This window comes from Oncorhynchus nerka, linkage group LG28 (genome assembly GCF_034236695.1).
Source record: "Oncorhynchus nerka isolate Pitt River linkage group LG28, Oner_Uvic_2.0, whole genome shotgun sequence".
NCBI lineage: Eukaryota > Metazoa > Chordata > Actinopteri > Salmoniformes > Salmonidae > Oncorhynchus > Oncorhynchus nerka.
The window spans coordinates 43,352,436-43,373,265 of record NC_088423.1 but is presented as its reverse complement, the minus strand read 5'-3'; the positions used below and the strand labels follow the sequence as shown (position 1 = coordinate 43,373,265).

Here is a 20,830-nt window from a genome sequence, read left to right as displayed (position 1 = left end):
ATGATATCAATGCAAATAGTAATATATTTAACAGAAATAGAAAAAGTATATCTTCTAATTTTAACACCCCTCATCTTCTCTGCAGTAATGACGTGTGAGCCTCTGTTCTCTGATGGAACCCTCCAGAACTGTCCATCCAGTTCCACCATGAATGTGGCTTCGCCTCTCTGACCTACTATGAGAACAACCCAGCCAAGGATCACTTCCAACGGGCCAAGGAACTCTCCTAATTGGCCTAGAGATGAACATGATAGGTAAGTAATAGTCTCAACATACAGTAACAGCCTGGGCTTTAGAAGGCCTACGCTTTTGGTCATGGAAGTGTAATGTGGTCTTTTCTCCATGCGGGTGCTCTGTGCAAACGGACTCGCTTCCAGCAGAACTTCCTTGCCCAGCTGATCCTGGATGTCAAGAGTAAGGAGGGTACCCCAGCTCCCGAGCTAGACGTTGAGCTGACCCTCACCCCCACCCCACTGGCCTGCCTGCCCAAGGTAAGCATTCTATACCCCTTTCACCTTCACCCTCACTCACATGGGGGGGCAAATCCAGTGTGATACTAAGTGTCTCCAGCAGAGGGGGATCTCTACCCCTCGACCATAACTGATATCATGTTGTGGCGCTGAAATAGCCTTGGAAGATCAGGATGGAAATTGACTCCAGGGAGATGTTTCACTCGCTCGCTGCTTCATTACAGGACTTGTATGTTCTGTTAAGATTAATTACCATTATCTAAATGTGATTTTTGTCATTCTGAGCCCCGTCGGTGGACACCCTAATGGGTTTACGGACCGAATGCATATGGGTCCGGTAAATTTCTCAAATGGCCGGTAAATAAAAAATCTTCCCGTTCAGTGTCTGGCGCCACATTTTCCTAACGGAAACCCTGACACTACACACACACACATGCACCCCTACGTGCTCCTCCATATCCACTCCGCTTGCCACTGCAAGGCACCTCATCCCTGGCCTGCATGATCTGCAGAAACTCCTCTCACCACAGATTTCCTCGCAAGTTCTCGGTTCTAAATTAGATTAAATGTGTAGCTTCATCGTCTAGTTACACATATGTGATCCAAGTAGGCATTTCTATTGCTATACAGCCTAGGCTTCATCTTTGGAGCCACCCTTATTTTGAAAATTGAAGTGTGTCAACCTGTTTTTGCTTGGTTGTTATGGGGTATATTGTGTAGATTGGGGGGGGGGAATAATTTAATCCATTTTTTGAATAAGGCTGTGATGTAACAATATGGAAAAAGTGAAGGGGTCATTTCTGAATGCATTGTACTTTAAAATGACAAAGAAAACAAATGGAAACTATATAATGGACCTTCATTCATGCAGTTTTTTGACTGGGTCCAGCTCTAATGAACACAAATGAAAGCTAGACAGTCGGAGGATAGAACATTCAAAAAATGATGGATGGAGGACTTTTTTATTTTATTTTGACGGCGAGGAAATATAACACATTTTCAGTGTGGCTCTCCAGACCTTGTTGAAGACACCTCTGGTCTAGAGACTATTTGAGGATGGCAACTCATTCTGACAGTCGTGCCAGTTTCTCTCCACTCTTATCTTCAAATTCTCAACATTTAAGAAATCAATCAATTTCAATTTGTCATTTTGTATTCCAATTCAAAATGAACATTCTCCCTGTTTCTTTTCAATATCTTTTCAATTTCAATACTCAAGTTATTTTGGGTAACATCTCCCGGAACACCTCAAGAACTGCTCTCCTAGACATTCCATACAATGACTGATTGAAATAGTCTTCTGCTGCTATTGATGAACCCCTGATGAATTGTTTTTCATTTTCTTTAAATCCTCAACTATGTATTTCTGTTTTATTAATCAGGATATAGTTTTATTTATTTTGTTGTATAAATATTTGAAAGTAGAGGTGCCTTGAAAGCCCCTCGGGATAGTTTTGTCTTCCTCTCATCACATGCCCTCTCCGCTTGCCTTTTTAACTCAATTCATGGTTTTGTATTTTTCTTGTGTGCAAATATATTGAATTCTCTTATCAACACTGGTTAAACAATTGCCTAAAAACACTTGCCTCCAATCAAATATATTAGAGTTTTGAATAATTTTGCCCAGGCATTTTCTGACTATGAAATTAAAAATCTTAATTTCATTATTATTTTTTGGTTCTGTGCTGTTGTAAATCACAGTGTTTTTTCAATTTCAGCTTATTTTAGAAGAGATCGTATCGTGCATGGGGGGCCAATATACTTGACCACATCTGTACCAGTAATTGACTTCTCGCTGATGGTTGGTATGTAGACTTCCCAGTGTTAGCCCCATGGTCTGTCCATACATTCAATTATCTAAGATCTAATAGATGTGATAAAATGCTTCATATGCTCTATAGCAGTGTTGTGGCGAGTGTAGTGACCAATGCCATTGTGTGCTGAAAATTGAGGGGAATAGGCGTTGTCATACCCTCTTTACGACTGTCTTGGTGTGTTTGGACTATGATAGTTTGTTGATGTGGACACCAAGGAACGTGATGCTCTCAACCTGCTCCACTACAGCCCAGTTGATGAGAATGGGGGCCTGCTCGGTCCTCCTTTTCCTGTAGTCCACAATCATCTAATTTGTCTTGATCAAGTTGAGGGAGAGGTTGTTGTCCTGGCACCACACGTCCAGGTTTCTGACCTCCCTATAGGCTGTCTCATCGTTGTCGGTGATCAGGCCTACCACTGTTGTCATCGGCAAACTTAATGATGGTGTTGGAGTTGTGCAGTCATGATTGAACGTGGGGTACAGGAGGGGACTGAGCACGCACCCCTGTGTTGAGGATCAGCATGGCGGATGTGTTGTTACCTACCTTTACCACCTGGGGGGCGGCCCGTCAGGAAGTCCAGGATCCAGTTGCAGTTTGAGATTTTTAGTCCCATGGTCCTTAGCTTATTGGTGAGCTTTGAGGACATTATGGTGTTGAACGCTGAGCTGAAGTCAATAGCATTCTTACACAGGTGTTCCATTTGTCCAGGTGGGAAAGGGCAGTGTGGAGTGCAATAGAGATTGGATCTGTTTGGACGGTATGCAAATTAGAGTGGGTCTAGGGTTTCTGGGATAATGGCATTGATGTGAGCCATTACCAGCCTTTCAAAGCACTTCATGGCTACAGACGTGAGTGCTACGGGTTGGTAGTCATTTAGGCAGGTTACCTTAGTGTTCTTGGGCACAGGGACTATGGTGGTCTGCTTGAAAAATGTTGGTATTACAGACTCTGTCAGGGACAAGTTTAAAATGTCAGCGAAGACTCTTGCCAGTTGGTCAGCGCATGCTCAGAGCGCACATCCTGGTAATCAGTCTGGCCCTGTGGCCAAGTGAATGTTGACCTGTTTAAAGATCTTACATCGGCTGTGGAGAGCATGATCACAGTCTTATGGAACAGCTGATGCTCTCATGCATGTTTCAGTGTTACTTGCATAGAAGTATTTTAGCTCGTTTGGTACGCTTGTGTCACTGGTCACCTCTTGGCTGTGCTTCCCTTTGTAGTCTGTAATAGTTTACAAGCCCTGCCACATCCGACGAGCGTCGGAGCCGGTGTGGTACGATTCAATCTTAGTCCTGTAATGACACTTTGCCTGTTTGCTGGTTCGTCGGAGGGCATAGCGGGATTTCTTATAAGCATCCCAATTTATAAGCGTCCCAATAAGAGTCCTGCTCCTTGAAAGCGGCAGCTTTAGCTCAGTGCGGATGTTTCCTGTAATCCATGGCTTCTGCTTGGGGTATGTACATACAGTCACTGGTGGGTGGGGGGGTGTCAGCGACAGCGACGCACTTATTGATGAAGTCAGTGACTGATGTGGTGTACTCCTCAATGCCATCGGAAGAATCCCGGCCTGTGCTAGCAAAACAGTCCTCCATCTTAGCATCTGATTTATCTGACCACTTTTTTTTGACTGAGTCACTGGTGTTTCCTGCTTTAGTTTTTGATTGTAAGCAGGCATCAGGAGGATAGAATTATGGTCGGATTTGCCAAATGAAGGGCGAGGGAGAGCTCTGTACTCATCTTTGTGTGTGGATTAAAGGTGGTCTGAAGTTTTTTCCCCCTCTGGTTACACATGTAACATGCTGGTAGAAATTATGTTAAAGGGTATTAAGTATCCCTGCATTAAAGTCCCCGGCCACTAGGAGCGCCGCATCTGGATGAGCAATTTTGTGTTTGCTAATGGCCGTGTAAAGCTCATTGAGTGCGGTCCTAGTGCCAGCATCGGTTTGTGGTGATAAATAGACAGCTACAAAGAATATTGAAAACTCTCTTGGTAAATGGTATGGTTTTACAGCTTCTCATGAGATGCTCTATCTCAGGCGAGCAAAACCTTGAGACTTCCTTAGATTTGGTGCTCCAGCTGTTGTTTACAAATATAACACATTTTCAGTGTGGCTCTCCAGACCTTGTTGAAGACACCTCTGGTCTAGAGACTATTTGAGGATGGCAACTCATTCTGACAGTCGTGCCAGTTTCTCTCCACTCTTATCTTCAAATTCTCAACATTTAAGAAATCAATCAATTTCAATTTGTCATTTTGTATTCCAATTCAAAATGAACATTCTCCCTGTTTCTTTTCAATATCTTTTCAATTTCAATACTCAAGTTATTTTGGGTAACATCTCCCAGAACACCTCAAGAACTGCTCTCCTAGACATTCCATACAATGACTGATTGAAATAGTCTTCTGCTGCTATTGATTAACCCCTGATGAATTGTTCTATCCTGCCAAAAAAGCATAAAACCCTCCAGGTGTATGTTATTAATGTCATCGTTCAGCCACGACTCTGTGAAACTTAAGATATTTCTGTTTTTAATGGCCTGTTGTTCGGATATACGTTCTCGTAGTTCGTCTATTTTATTATCCAATCATTGTACGTTGGCTAATAGCACCGTTGGTTAAGGCAGATTACGCACTCGCCGTCAGATCCTTACAAGGCACCCAGGCCTACGCCCCCAATATCTGTCTTTCTCCTACGAATGGTGAGGATGAGGACCTTGTCGGGCGTCTGAAGTAAATCCTTCACGTCTGACTCGTTAATGAAACAATCTTCTTTCAGTACAAGGTATGTAATCACCGAAAACACTCACAAACTTTTACAGATGCACAGTCGAGCGCATCCTGTCGTGCTGCATCACCGCCTGGTACGGCAACTGCTCCGCCCACAACCGAACCGTAAGGCACACCAGAGGGTGGTGAGGTCTGCACAACACATCACCGGGGGCAAACTACCTGCCCTCCAGAACTCCTACACCACCCGATGTCACAGGAAGGCCAAAAAGATCATCAAGGTCAATAACCACCTGAGTCACTGCCTGTTCACCCCGCTATCATCCAGAAGGTGAGGTCAGTACAGTACAGTACAGTACATCAAAGCAGGGACCGAGAGACTGAAAAACAGCTTCTATCTCAAGGCCATCAGACTGTTAAACAGCCATCACTAACATTGAGTGGCTGCTGCCAACATACTGTCTCAAATCTCTAGCCACTTTAATAATTAAAAATGGGATGTAATAAATGTATCACAAGTCACTTTAAACAATGTCACTTTAATAATGTTTACATACCCTACATTACTCATCTCATATGTATATACTGTACTCTGTACCATCTACTGCATCTTGCCTATGCTGTTCGGCCATCGCTCATCCATATATTTATATGTACATATTCTTATTCTTTCCTTTACACTTGTGTATAAGGTAGATGTTGTGAAATTGTTAATTACTTGTTAGATATTACTGCACGGTCAGAACTAGAAGCACAAGCATTTCACTACACTCAGATGAACATCTGCTAACCATGTGTATGTGACCAATAAAATTTGATTTGATTTGAATCGCTGTCCTGATATCTAGAAGCTCTTTTCAGTCATAAGAGACGGTGGCAGAAACATTATGTACAAAATAACATGAAAAAACACGCACAGTTAGGGGACCGTGAAACGGTAGCCATCTCCTGCGGAACCATAATAATATAAATAAATTGACACATTCTTTGATTAAAACAATTTCCCAAATGGGGATTAATAGAGTAATACTCTACTGTCTACTCTATTAACCTGCACTCTGGAAATATGTAAGCCGTTGATTTAAGAATTACAGGGAGTGATGCTGTAACCGCTCTGTTTGGTTATTACCCAATTTGTAGCGTTTGACATAGTTATGAATCAGCTGTGAAAGCAAAAAACTGTTTTGTATGGCCTATGATTTCTGATCAGGTCATATGTTGTTTTTTTTACTCCTTGAAAAACTGGCCCTAGGGAGGATGAAAATAAATATTTTACACAGACAGAGACAACTGTGATTGGACAAAAACTAACAAAGAGTAACAGGGTAGGCCTTTGCATCTGTAATTAAAAAGATACTTGTACAGTTTGGGCTCCTGAGAGCCACAGAGGTCTAAGGCACCGCATCTCAGTGCAAGAGGCGTCACTAATGTCCCTTGTTTGAATCCAGGCTGTATCACATCCGGCCGTGATTGGGAGTCCCGTAGGGCGGCACACAATTGGCCCAGCATCATCCGGGGTAGGCCGTCATTGTAAATAAGAATTTGTTCTTAACTGACTTGCCTAGTTAAAGGTAAAATAAATAAAAATACAATTACTTTTTTTTCTTCAAATCAAGCATTTATTTCTACAGCATATTTCAGACATGTATTGAAACACAATATGCTTCACAGGAAAAAAATACAAATAATAAATAACTTTAATATTTACTACACAACAAACATAAGAGGATAAACAAAAGGATAACAAAAATGGAATGACTAAAAAGCTCCCGAAGGAAAAGCAAAGCTAAAAATATGTTTTAAGATCTCTTTTAAGTATGCCCACATTTTCAGCCCTTCTCAGGTTCTCTGGCAGGCTATTCCAGAGGCTGGGTGCGTAGTAACTAAATGCTGCCGTTCCATGCCTCTTGGTCCTAGGCTTTGGGATAGTTAAAAGGCCAGAGGACCTGAGGGACCTACTGGGCACATAACTTAACTTTAAAAGCATATCTGACATGTATTGGGTGGATAACCGTGGATTGATTTAAAAACCAGCAGAATAATCTTAAAAGTAATTCTTAAACTCAGGCAGCCAGTGCAGAGACCTTTAAAACTAGTAGTGCACGCCTCAAGGATTTTTGGAGCTGTCACTGACTCCTGTGAACATGCTGGAACGAATGCGCACACACACATACCACCTCATTATTGCAACTAGGAAGACTACATTTGCGTTCTAGAGGACTCGCATGAGCATCCTTGACGGATGACACTGATAAGCCTAATCTTTCCTATGTTATAGCCCTATTCGGACGGTATTAGTAGAGCCGTTGGTTTTGTAATTATTGTCCAAGCATGTGCGTTATTCCAGAAGACGATTCACACAGGATTAGTTTTTCCCAAACATCCCACTAATTCTTAATTTTTTAAGAATTTAATTGATTCTTACGACAGAAGCTTGGAGGCTTTTATTGTAGGTGTGAAGATATTTCAATGTCATGTCTGGACGACAATAGGCTACACACTGATAACTCGTGCTTGGCTGGCAAATGTATAGCTCTCCCCATAATATTTACATTTATGAAAGTGTGATCATAATCATTGTTTTAGCGATCCATCCATGGTAGACGTCCTTCCTGATAACAATGCCCCACATCCTGCTGATTTGAGCTGCTGAACCGTACTTGCACTTGACTATTTATGGATGAGTAAGTGAACTTGCCATTAACAAAAGGTTTTGCGGGGACGCTGCTTTGCGATCGATTCCCTTGGACAGGGCTCTCCAACCCTGTTTGTGGAGAGCTGCCATTCTGTAGGTTTTCACTCCAAACCTAATCTAGCACATCTGAATCAATAATTAGTTGGTTGATAAGCGGAGTCAGGTTAGTTACAAATGCAGTTGGAGTGAAAATTTACAGGGAGGTAGCTCTCCAGGAACAGGGTTGGAGAGCCCTGACCTTGGACATCAACAGCCAGCCAGGGTTTCGTTAAATAAGCTATTGGCAATACTTTTGATATGACATTTTAGGCCAAAGTAAACTGATGCTTGGCCGCTGTTCAACTTCAATTCACTGGCAGTACGAAGAATAGCTTAGCCATACTCGGTGATATACAGTGCATTCGGAAAATATTCAGACCCCTTGACTTTCCACGCTTTACTTTACAGCCTTATTCTAAAATGTATTAAATAATGTGTTTTCCTCTTCAATCTACACACAATACCCCATAATGACAAAGCAAAACTTTTTTTTTTGTGTGTGTGTGTTCAGACCCTTTGCTATGTTTCTACAACTTCATTGGAATCCACCTGTGGTAAATTAATTTGATTGGACATGATTTGGAAAAGTGCACACCTGTTTATACAAGATCCCACAGTTGACAGTGCATGTCAGAGCAAAAAAACAAGCCATGAGGTCAAAGGAATTGTCCGTAGAGCTCCAAGACACAGGATTGTGTCGGCATGGATCTGGGGAAGGGTACCAAAATAATTCTGCAGCATTGAAGATCCCAAAGAACACAGTGGCCTCCATCATTCTTAAATGAAAGAGGATTTGACCTATCAAGACTCTCCCTAGAGCTGGCCGCCCGGCTAAACTGCGCAATCGTGGGAGAAGGGCCTTGGTCAGGGAGGTGACCAGGAACCCGATGATCAATCTGATAGAGCTCCAGAGTTCCTCTGTGTAGACGGGAGAACCTTCCAGAAGGACAACCATCTTTGCAGCACTTTTTACTGAGAAGTGGCCACACCTCAGTAAAAAGCACGGCAGCCCGCTTTGTAGTTTGCCGAAAGGCACCTAAGGGACTCTCAGACCGTGATAAACAAGATTCTCTGCTCTGATGAAACCAGGATTTGAACTCTTTGGCCGAATACCAATTACCAAGTCTGGAGGAAACTTTTCACCATCCCTACGGTGAAGCATGGTGGTGGCAGCATCATGCTGTGGGGATGTTTTTCAGCGGCAGGGATGGAGACTAGTCGGGAGCGAGGGAAAGATGAACGGAGCAAAGTACAGAGAGATCCTTGATGAAAACATGCTCCAGAGCGCTCAAGACATCAGACTGGGGCGAAGGTTCACCTTACAACGGGACAACAACCCTAAGCAAACAGCCAAGATAACACAGGAGTGGTTTCGGGACAAGTCTCTGAATGTCCTTGAGTGGCCCAGCCAGAGCTTGGACTTGAACCCGATCTAACATCTCTTGAGAGACCTGAAAATAGCTGTGCAGCGACGCTCCCCATCCAACCTGACAGAGCTTGAGAGGATCTGCAGAGAAGAATGGGGGGAAAATCCTCAAATACAGGTGTGCCAAGCTTGTAACATCATACCCAAATAAGATTTGAGGCTGTTATCGCTGCCAAAGGTGCTTCAACAAAGTAGTGAGTAAAGGGTCTGAATACTCAAGTAAATGTGATATTTCATTATTTCACAAAAGTATATTTGTAATAAATGTGCAGAATGTTATGTCTTTGCTTTGTCATTATGGGGTATTGTGTGTAGATTGAAGGGGGGGGGGGGCAATTTTAGAATAAGGCTGTAACATAACAAAATGTGAACAAAGTCAAGTGATCTGAATACTCTACGAATGCTGTGTGTGTGTACATACTGCTCAAAAAAATAAAGGGAACACTAAAATAACACATCCTAGATCTGAATGAATGAAATATTCTTATTAAATACTTGTTGAATGTGCTGACAACAGAATCACACAAAAATGATCAACGGGAATCAAATTTATCAACCCATGGAGGTCTGGATTTGGAGTCACACTCAAAATTAAAGTGGAAAACCACACTACAGGCTGATCCAACTTTGATGTAATGTCCTTAAAACAAGTCAAAATGAGGCTCAGTAGTGTATGACCTCCCTACAATGCCTGGGCATGCTCCTGATGAGGTGGCAGATGGTCTCCTGAGGGATCTCCTCCCAGACCTGGACTAAAGCATCCGCCAACTCCTGGACAGTCTGTGGTGCAACGTGGTGTTGGTGGATGGAGCGAGACATGGTGTCCCAGATGTGCTCAATTGGATTCAGGTCTGGGGAACGGGCGGGCCAGTCGATAGAATCAATGCCTTCCTCTTGCAGGAACTGCTTACACACTCCAGCCACATGAGGTCTAGCATTGTCTTGCATGAGGAGGAACCCAGGGCCAACCGCACCAGCATATGGTCTCACAAGGGGTCTGAGGATCTCATCTCGGTACCTAATGACAGTCAGGCTACCTCTGGTGAGCACATGGAGGGCTGTGCGGCCCCCCAAAGAAATGCCACCCCACACCATGACTGACCCACAGCAAACCTTCTTGCCACAGCTCGCATTGATGTTCCATCCTGGATGAGCTGCACTACCTGAGCCACTTGTGTGGGTTGTAAGACTCCGTCTCATGCTACCACTAGAGTGAAAGCACCGCCAGCATTCAAAAGTGACCAAAACATCAGCCAGGAACTGAGAAGTGGTCTGTGGTCCCCACCTGCAGAACCACTCCTTTATTGGGGGTGTCTTGCTAATTGCCTATAATTTCCACCTGTTGGCTATTCCATTTGCACAACAGCATGAACTAACTTCCGGTGCCGACAGAGATGGCCGCCTCGCTTCGCGTTCCTAGGAAACTATGCATTTTTTTAATATTTTTTTTTACGTGTTATTTCTTACATTGGTAGCCCAGGTCATCTTAGGTTTCATTACATACAGTCGAGAAGAACTACTGAACATAAGTGCAGAGTCAACTCACCATCAGTACGACCAAGAATATGACTTTCGCGAAGTGGACCCTGTGTTCTGCCTTTCACCCAGGACAACGGAATGGATCCCAGCCGACGACCCCAAAAAACGACTTCGAAAAAGTGGAAAACGAAGCGGTCTTCTGGTCAGACTCCGGAGACGGGCACATCGTGCACCACTCCCTAGCATTCTCCTCGCCAATGTCCAGTCTCTTGACAACAAGGTTGATGAAATCCGAGCAAGGGTAGCATTCCAGAGGGACATCAGAGACTGTAACGTTCTTTGCTTCACGGAAACATGGCTCACTGGAGAGACTCTATCGGAGACGGTGCAGCCAGCTGGTTTCTCCACTCATCGCGCCGACAGAAACAAACATCTTTCTGGTAAGAAGAGGGGTGGGGGCGTATGCTTTATGGTTAACGTGATGTGGTATGGCCAAAACAACATACAGGAACTCAAGTCCTTCTGTTCACCTGATTTAGAATTCCTCACAATCAAATGTAGACCGCATTATCTACCAAGGGAATTCTCTTCGATTATAATCACAGCCGTATATATTCCCCCCCAAGCAGACACATCGATGGCTCTGAACGAACTTTATTTGACTCTTTGCAAACTGGAATCCATATATCCGGAGGCTGCATTCATTGTAGCTGGGGATTTTAACAAGGCTAATCTGAAAACAAGACTCCCTAAATTTTATCAGCATATCGATTGCGCAACCAGGGCTGGAAAAACGTTGGATCATTGCTATTCCAACTTCCGCGACGCATATAAGGCCCTGCCCCGCCCTCCTTTCGGAAAAGCTGACCACGACTCCATTTTGTTGATCCCTGCCTACAGACAGAAACTAAACAAGAAGCTCCCGCGCTGAGGTCTGTTCAACGCTGGTCCGACCAATCTGATTCCACACTCCAAGACTGCTTCCATCACGTGGACTGGGATATGTTCCGTATTGCGTCAGACGACAACATTGACGAATACGCTGATTCGGTGTGCGAGTTCATTAGAACGTGCGTTGAAGATGTCGTTCCCATAGCAACGATTAAAACATTCCCAAACCAGAAACCGTGGATTGATGGCAGCATTCGCGTGAAACTGAAAGCGCAAACCACTGCTTTTAATCAGGGCAAGGTGACTGGAAACATGACCGAATACAAACAGTGTTACTATTCCCTCCGCAAGGCAATCAAACAAGCTAAGCGTCAGTACAGAGACAAAGTAGAATCTCAATTCAACGGCTCAGACACAAGAGGTATGTGGCAGGGTCTACAGTCAATCACGGATTACAAAAAGAAAACCAGCACCATCACGGACCAGGATGTCTTGCTCCCAGGCAGACTAAATAACTTTTTTGCCCGCTTTGAGGACAATACAGTGCCACTGACACTGCCCGCAACTAAAACATGCGGACTCTCCTTCACTGCAGCCGAAGTGAGGAAAACATTTAAACGTGTCAACCCTCGCAAGGCTGCAGGCTCAGACTGCATCCCCAGCCGCGCCCTCAGAGCATACGCAGACCAGCTGGCTGGTGTGTTTACGGACATATTCAATCAATCCCTATCCCAGTCTGTTGTTCCCACATGCTTCAAGAGGGCCACCATTGTTCCTTTTCCCAAGAAAGCTAAGGTAACTGAGCTAAACGACTATCGCCCCGTAGCACTCACGTCATCATGAAGTGCTTTGAGAGACTAGTCAAGGACCATATCATCTCCACCCTACCTGACACCCTAGACCCACTCCAATTTGCTTACCGCCCAAATAGGTCCACAGACGATGCAATCTCAACCACACTGCCCTAACCCATCTGGACAAGAGGAATACCTATGTGAGAATGCTGTTCATCGACTACAGCTCGGCATTTAACACCATAGTGCCCTCCAAGCTTGTCATCAAGCTCGAGACCCTGGGGCCCCACAAGGGTGTGTTCTGAGCCCTCTCCTGTACTCCCTGTTCACCCACGACTGCGTGGCCACTCACGCCTCCAACTCAATCATCAAGTTTGCGGACGACACAACAGTGGTAGGCTTGATTACCAACAACGACGAGACGGCCTACAGGGAGGAGGTGAGGGCCCTCGGAGTGTGGTGTCATGAAAACAACCTCACACTCAACGTCAACAAAATTAAGGAGATGATTGTGGACTTCAGGAAACAGCAGAGGGAACACCCCCTATCCACATCGATGGAACAGTAGTGGAGAGGGTTGTAAGTTCCTCGGCGTACACATCACAGACAAATTGAATTGGTCCACCCACACAGACAGCATCGTGAAAAAGGCGCAGCAGCGCCTCTTCAACCTCAGGAGGCTGAAGAAATTCGGCTTGTCACCAAAAGCACTCACAAACTTCTACAGATGCACAATCGAGAGCATCCTGGCGGGCTGTATCACCGCCTGGTACGGCAACTGCTCCGCCCACAACCGTAAGGCTCTCCAGGGGGTAGTGAGGTCTGCACAACGCATCACCGGGGGCAAACTACCTGCCCTCCAGGACACCTACACCACCCGATGTCACAGGAAGAACATAAAGATCATCAAGGACAACAACCACCCGAGCCACTGCCTGTTCACCCCGCTATCATCCAGAAGGCGAGGTCAGTACAGGTGCATCAAAGCTGGGACAGAGAGACTGAAAAACAGCTTCTATCTCAAGGCCATCAGACTGTTAAACAGCCACCACTAACATTGAGTGGCTGCTGCCAACACACTGACTCAACTCCAGCCACTTTAATAATGGGAATTGATGGGAAATTATGTAAAATATATCACTAGCCACTTTAAACAATGCTACCTAATATAAAGTTTACATACCCTACATTATTCATCTCATATGTATACGTATATACTGTACTCTATATCATCAACTGCATCCTTATGTAATACATGTATCACTAGCCACTTTAACTATGCCACTTTGTTTACATACTCATCTCATATGTATATACTGCACTCAATACCATCTACTGTATCTTGCCTATGCCGCTCTGTACCATCACTCATTCATATATCTTTATGTACATATTCTGTATCCCCTTACACTTGTGTCTATAAGGTAGTAGTTTTGGAATTGTTAGCTAGATTACTTGTTGGTTATTACTGCATTGTCGGAACTAGAAGCACAAGCATTTCGCTACACTCGCACTAACATCTGCTAACCATGTGTATGTGACAAATCAAATTTGATTTGATGTGAAATATATTGTCAATCAGTGTTGCTTCCTAAGTGGACAGTTTGATTTCACAGAAGTGTGATTGACTTGGAGTTACATTGTGTTGTTTAAGTGTTCCCTTTATTTTTTTGAGCAGTGTATGTACACTGTTGTGTATATTGTTTTAAGGACATTACATCAAAGTTGGATCCGCCTGTAGTGTGGTCTTCCACCTTAATTTTGAGTGTGACTCCAAATCCAGACCTCCATGGGTTGATACATTTGATTTCCATTGATAATTTTTGCGTGAATTTGTTGTCAGCACATTCAACTATGTAAAGAAAAAAGTATTTAATAAGAATATTTCATTCATTCAAATCTAGGATGTGTTATTTATTTTTTTGAGCAGTGTGTGTATATATATATATATATATATATATATATATATATATATATATATATATATATATATATATATATATATATATATGTGTATGTACTTACCCTTAGTTATGATCACCAAGAGCGACACAATCTCGAAGGGTTAAATAGGTCCTAAACCAATTTAGAAATTGATCAGAGAGGCCAACCCACCTCTCCAGTCTGTCCAGAAAGACATCATGGCAGCATCATGTTGTGGGGGTGCTTTTCTGCAGTGTCGAATGCAGCACTTACAGTTGAAGTCGGAAGTTTACATACACCTTAGCCAAATGCATTTAAACTCAGTTTTTCACAATTCCTGACATTTAATCCTAGTACAAATTCCCTGTCTTAAGTCAGTTAGGATCACTACTTTATTTTAAGAATGTGAAATGTCAGAATAATAGTGGAGAGAATGATGTATTTCAGCATTTATTTTTTTCATCACATTCCCAGTGGGTCAGAAGTTTACATACACTCAATTCATATATGGTAGCATTGCCTTTAAATTGTTTAACTTGGGTCAAACATTTTGGGTAGCCTTCCACAAGGTTCCCACAATAAGTTGGGTGAATTTTGGCCCATTCCTCCTGACAGAGCTGGTGTAACTGAATCAGGTGTGTAGGCCTCCTTGCTCGCACACGCTTTTTCAGTTCTTCCCACAAGTTCTCTATAGGATTGAGGTCAGGGCTTTGTGATTGCCACTCCAATACCTTGACTTTGTTGTCTTTAAGCCATTTTACCACAACTTTGGAAGTATGCTTGGGGTCATTGTCCCATTTGCGACCAAGCTTTAACTTCCTGACTGATGTCTTGAGATGTTGCTTCAATATTTCCACATAATTTTCTTACCTCATGATGCCATCTATTTTGTGGAGTGCACCAGTCCCTCCTGCAGCAAAGCACCCCCACAACATGATGCTGCCACCCCCGTGCTTCACGGTTGGGATGATGTTCTTCGGCTTGCAAGCCTCCCCCTTTTTCCTCCAAACATAACGATGGTCATTATGGCCAAACAGTTCTATTTTTGTTTCATCAGACCAGAGGACATTTCTCTAAAAAGTACTATTTTTGTCCTCATGTGCAGTTGCGAATCGAAGTCTGGCTTTTTTGTGGAGGTTTTGGAGCAGTGGCTTCTTCCTTGCTGAGCGGCCATTCAGGTTATGTCGATATAGGACTTGTTTAACTGTGAAAATAGATACTTTTGTACCTGTTTTCTCCAGTATCTTCATAAGGTCCTTTGCTCTTGTTCTGGGATTGATTGCAACTCTCATCATATTTAGATGTGGAGGAAAGTTCACATAGGTTTGCGGGGGTAGGCTTTATCAGGCCATCCATCAATGGTCGGGAAGAGCACTCTCAAATTATTCCGATTATTAGTGATCAAGTTAGAAAAATGAGCCTGTCTGGCATTTCTAATTGCCTTGTTATATATGCCAAGTTGCTCTCAGAATATCATAATGGATCTGCAACTTTGACTTTCCACTTCCGCTTGCCTTTCTGAAATTTGTCTTTAATTTATTTGTTTTCTCACCTAGCCAAGGGGCTTTCTGCTTGGATGTGGCCTTTTTCAACTTTACTGGAGCTATGGCATCAATGGTTTCCTTTTTAATTTGATATTAAAGTGATCAATTAAATCATCACAAGAGGAAGACAGAATAGGTGATGGGGTATTGTTCATACACTCAATATCAGAGTATCAGAGTATCAGAGTTACACAAGTGTAACTTCAGAGGTAAGATGGCATTTCTTAATAATTTGTTCAGTTTTAACCTGTGCTAAGCGCATCAAGGTAGTAAAAACATACACAGTGATCAGATAAAGCAACATTAAGAATAGAGGATATGTCAATAGAAAGCCCCTTGGTAATAACCAGGTCCAGAGTATTGTCGTGGTTATGGATGGGCCCAGTAACATGTTGGATAAAGTCCATAGAGCTCAAAAGATTCATAAATTCAATGGCCTTGGAGTCGATCTCTTTGTTAACATGAATATTAAAATCACCCAACACAATGATTGTATCATTGTTCTCAAGGACAATAATTCAGAGAAATCATGAAAGAAAGTTGGGCAGTGCTTTGGTGGCCTATATAGGGTTATGGCCAGCACTGGTGGCTGACAATTAAACAGTATAGCCTGATGCTCAAAAGACCCAAATGAAATGTTATTATACAATGTAGAAAAATAGTAAAAATAAAGAAGAACTCTTGAATGAGTAGGTGTGTCCAAACTTTTGACTGGTACTGTACAGCAGGGCTATTCACTTTTATTGATGGATTGGAAAGTATCTGTCTTAACAGTGAAAGGATTGCAATCAAATGTGTTTCTGACCTTGAGATCCAGATTGGAATACCCCTACTATATACTGTACATCTCCTGTATGCAAGTCTTATGTGTCCTATATTTCTTCAGTCATCTCCAAAAACAGCCCTGGCCTCCCTCCATCGTCCTCCTGGCTGTGGCGGGTATCCAGCTAGCTCCCAGGCTCTGCTACTCAGGGTAATGCCCTCATTACAGGCTGAGGGGAAGTAAATGGGCTCAATCAAGCCCATCATTAGCCAGAGCTTGCTGTCTGGAATGGAGATGGAGAGAACTGGTAGACACTACTCCACTCCACAGCACCTCACAACAGCGGCAGCAGGGGGAGACCCCAGTGCCAATTGACCCTGTCTGCCTTTTGTGTCTTCCTCTGAAATAAGACCATCTCAATGGTAGAAAATGGTGACCTGCACATCCAATACCCTTATGCCATGAAAAACATAATTTGGAATCTGATCATTTTGGTTATGTAGTGTTGTGGACACCTGCTCGTCAAGCATCTCATTCCAAAATCATGGGCGTTATTATGGAGTTGACCCACCCTTTCCTGCTATAACAGCCTCCACTCTTCTGAGAAGGCTATCCACTAGATGTTAGAACATCAGAATGCAGCAGGGACTTGCTTCCATTCAGCCACGAGCATTAGTGAGGTTGGGCACTGATTTTGGGCTTTTAGGCCTGGCTCGCAGTCGGTGTTCCAATTCATCCCAAATGTGTTCGATGGGGTTGAGTTCAGGGCTCTGTGCAGGCCAATCAAGGTCTTCCACACCGATCCCGACAAACCATTTCTGTATTTGTGCATGGGGGGCATTGTCATGCTGAAACAGGAAAGGGCCTTCCCCAAACTGTTGCCTTAAAGTTGGAAGCACAGAATCGCTGTGAATGTCATTGTATGCTGTAACGTTAAGATTTCCCTTCACTGGAACTAACTACTTACAGCTGGCACTATGCGTTCAGGCAGGTAGCATCTCCTGGCTTCCGCCAAACCCAGATTTATCCGTTGGACTGCCTGATGGGGAAGCATGATTCATCACTCCAGAGAAAGCGTTCCCACTGCTCCAGAGTCCAATGGCGGCGAGCTTTACACCACTCCAGCTGACACCATGCGCAATGCCAAGCGATCTTAGGCTTGTGTGCGGCTCCTCGGTCATGGAACCCCATTTCATGAAGCTCCCGGCACACAGTTCTTGTGCTGACTTTGCTTCCAGAGGCAGTTTGGAACTCGGTAGTGAGTGTTGCAACCGACGACAGACTATTTTTATGCGCTTCAGCACTCGGTGGTCCTGTTCTCTGAGCTTGTGTGGCCTACAACTTCCCAGCTGAGCCATTGTTGCTCTTTGAAGTTTCCACTTCACAATAACCGCACTTACAGTTGACCGGCAGCTCTAGCTGGGCAGAAATTTGACTAACTGACTTGTTGGAAAGGTACCATCCTATGAAGGTGCCACTTTGAAAGTCACTGAGTTCTTCAAGTAAGGCCATTCTACTGCCAATGTTTGTCTATGGAGATTGCATTGCCGTGTGCTCGATTTTATACAACTGTCAGCAACGGGTGTGTCTGAAATAGCCAAATCGACAAATTTGAAGGGGTGTCGACAAACAATTGTAAATATACAGCGCATTCGGAAAGTATTTTTCCACAGTTTGTTAGGTTACAGTGTTATTCCAAAATGTATTTAAATTGATGAGAGGAAAAAACTACCTACACACAATAATCCATAATGACAAAGCAAAAACACGTTTTTAACAATGCAATATCACATTTACATGACTATTCAGACCCTTTACGCAGTACTTTTTTGAAGCACCTTTGGCAGCGATTACAGCCTTGTCTTGGGTATGACGCTACAAGCTTGGCACACCTGTATTTAGAGAGTTCCTCCCATTCTTCTCTGCAGATCATCTCAAGCTCTGTCAGGATGGATGGGGAGGGTCGCTGCACAGCTATTTTCAGGTTCAAGTCCGGGCTCTGGCTGGGCCACTCAAGGACATTCAGAGACTTGTCCCGAAGCTACTCCTGCGGTTTCATCAGACAGGAGAATATTTTTCCTCATGGTCAGAGTCTTTTAGGAGCCTTTTGGCAAACTCCAAGTGGGCTGTCATGTGCCTTTTACTGAGGAGTGGCTTCTGTCTGGCCACTCTACCATAAAGGCCTGATTTAGTGGAGTGCTGCAGAGATTGTTGTCCTTCTGGAAGGTTCTCCCATCTCCAAAGAGTTTTTGGTCACCTCTCTGACCAAGGCCCTTCTCCCCCAGCTTTAGGAAGAGTCTTAGTGGTTCAAAACTTATTCAATTTAAGAATGATGGAGGCCACTGTGTTCTTCAATGCTTTAGAAATGTGTTGGTACCCTTCCCCAGATCTGTTCCTTGACACAACCCTGTCTCAGAGCTCTACGGACAATTCATCCGACTTCATGGCTTGGTTTTTGCTCTGACATGCACTGTCAACTGAGGGACCTTATCAAGACAGGTGTGTGCCTTTCCAAATCATGTCCAATCAATTGAATTTACCACAAGTGTTCTCCAATCAAGTTATAGAAACATCTCAAGGATGATTCATTTAAACAGGATGCACCTGAGCTCAATTTCGAATCCCATAGCAAAAGGACTGAATACTTATGTAAATAAGGTATTTATGTTTTTTATGGGGGGGTGTGTGTGGATTTATTTTATTTATTCAAACCTTTGTAGAATAAGGCTTTAACATAACAAAATGTGGAAAAAGTCCAGGAGTCTGAATACTTTCGGAATGCACTGTAGTGTATATGAATCAAATCAAAGTGTATTTGTCACCTGTGCCTAATACAACAGGTGTAGATCTTACAGTGAAATGCTTACTTACAGGCTCTCACCAATAGTGCGGAGAAAAAAAAGTGGTAAGCAAAGAAATCAAACAACAGTAAAAAGACATTTGAAAGTAAGAGTAGCAAGGCTATATACAGACACCGGTTAGTCAGGCTTATTGAGGTAGTATGTACATGTGGGTATGGTTAAAGTGACTATGCATATATGATGAACAGAGAGTAGCAGTAGTGTAAAAAGAGGGGTTGGCGGGTGGCTGTTCAGTATTCTTATGGCTTCGGAGTAAAAACTGTTGAAAAGCCTTTTTGTCCTAGACTTGGCACTCCGGTACTGCTTGCCATGTGGTAGTAGCGAGAACAGACTGACTGGGGTGGCTGGGGTCTGACCATTTTCAGGGCCTTCCTCCGACAATGCCTGGTGTAGAGGTCCTGGATGGCAGGCAGCTCTGCCCCAGTGATGTACTGGGCCGTACGCACTACCCTCTGAAGTGCCTTGTGGTCGGAGGCCGAGCAATTGCCGTACTAAGCAGTGATGCAGGATGCTCTCGATGTTGCAGCTGTAGAACCTTTTGAGGATCTCAGGACCCATGCCAAATCTTTTCAGTCTCCTGAGGGGGGATAGACATTGTTGTGCCCTCTTCATGACTGTCTTGGTGTATTTGGACCATTCTAGTTTGTTGTTGATGTGGACACCAAGGAATTTGAAGCTCTCAACCTGCTCCACTACAGCCCCGTCGATGAGAATGTGGACGTGCTCGGTGCTCCTTTTCTTATAGTCCACAATTAATCTCCTTGGTCTTGGTTACGTTGAGGGATAGGTTGTTATTCTGGCACCACCCGGCCGGTCTCTGACCTCCTCGTCGTTGTCGGTGATCAGGCCTACCACTGTTGTCGTCAGCAAACTTAATGATGGTGTTGAAGTCGTGCCTGGCCATGCAGTCGTGGGTGAACAGGGAGTACAGGAGGGGACTGAGCACGCACCCCTGGGGAGCTCCAGTGTTGTGGATCAGATGTGTTGCTACTTACCCTTACTACCTGGGGGGCGGCCCGTCCGGAAGACCAGGATCCAGTTGCAGAGGGAGGTGTTTAGTCCCAGGTTCCTTAGCTTAGTGATGAGCTTTGAGGGTACTATGGTGTTGAACGCTGAGCTGTAGTCAATGAATAGCATTCTCACATAGTCATTGGTAAGAACCAATGACTTTGGGCGAGGGATTTGCATGGTATAGATACTCTGGGGACTGTATTTAAGAAATGCAATTTCTGTACCTACCCAGTATTATATTACCCAATATTGGACACAACCTTCTCTGATCAATTGCCAATTCTATGTTGTAATATGCAGACAAGCACTGTCAGAGGGAACTATGAAACATTATACAACAAAAGGAGGTTCCTGAATTGGTCCATACATTTTACTTTCTGTCCTATAGA

At 43.8% G+C, this 20,830-nt stretch overlaps 1 pseudogene; it reads left to right on the top strand.

The window, feature by feature from the left end:
• The window catches only part of LOC115113250 (tetratricopeptide repeat protein 27-like), a 151,478-nt pseudogene that overhangs the window by 36,088 nt on the left and 94,560 nt on the right, over window positions 1-20,830 (top strand).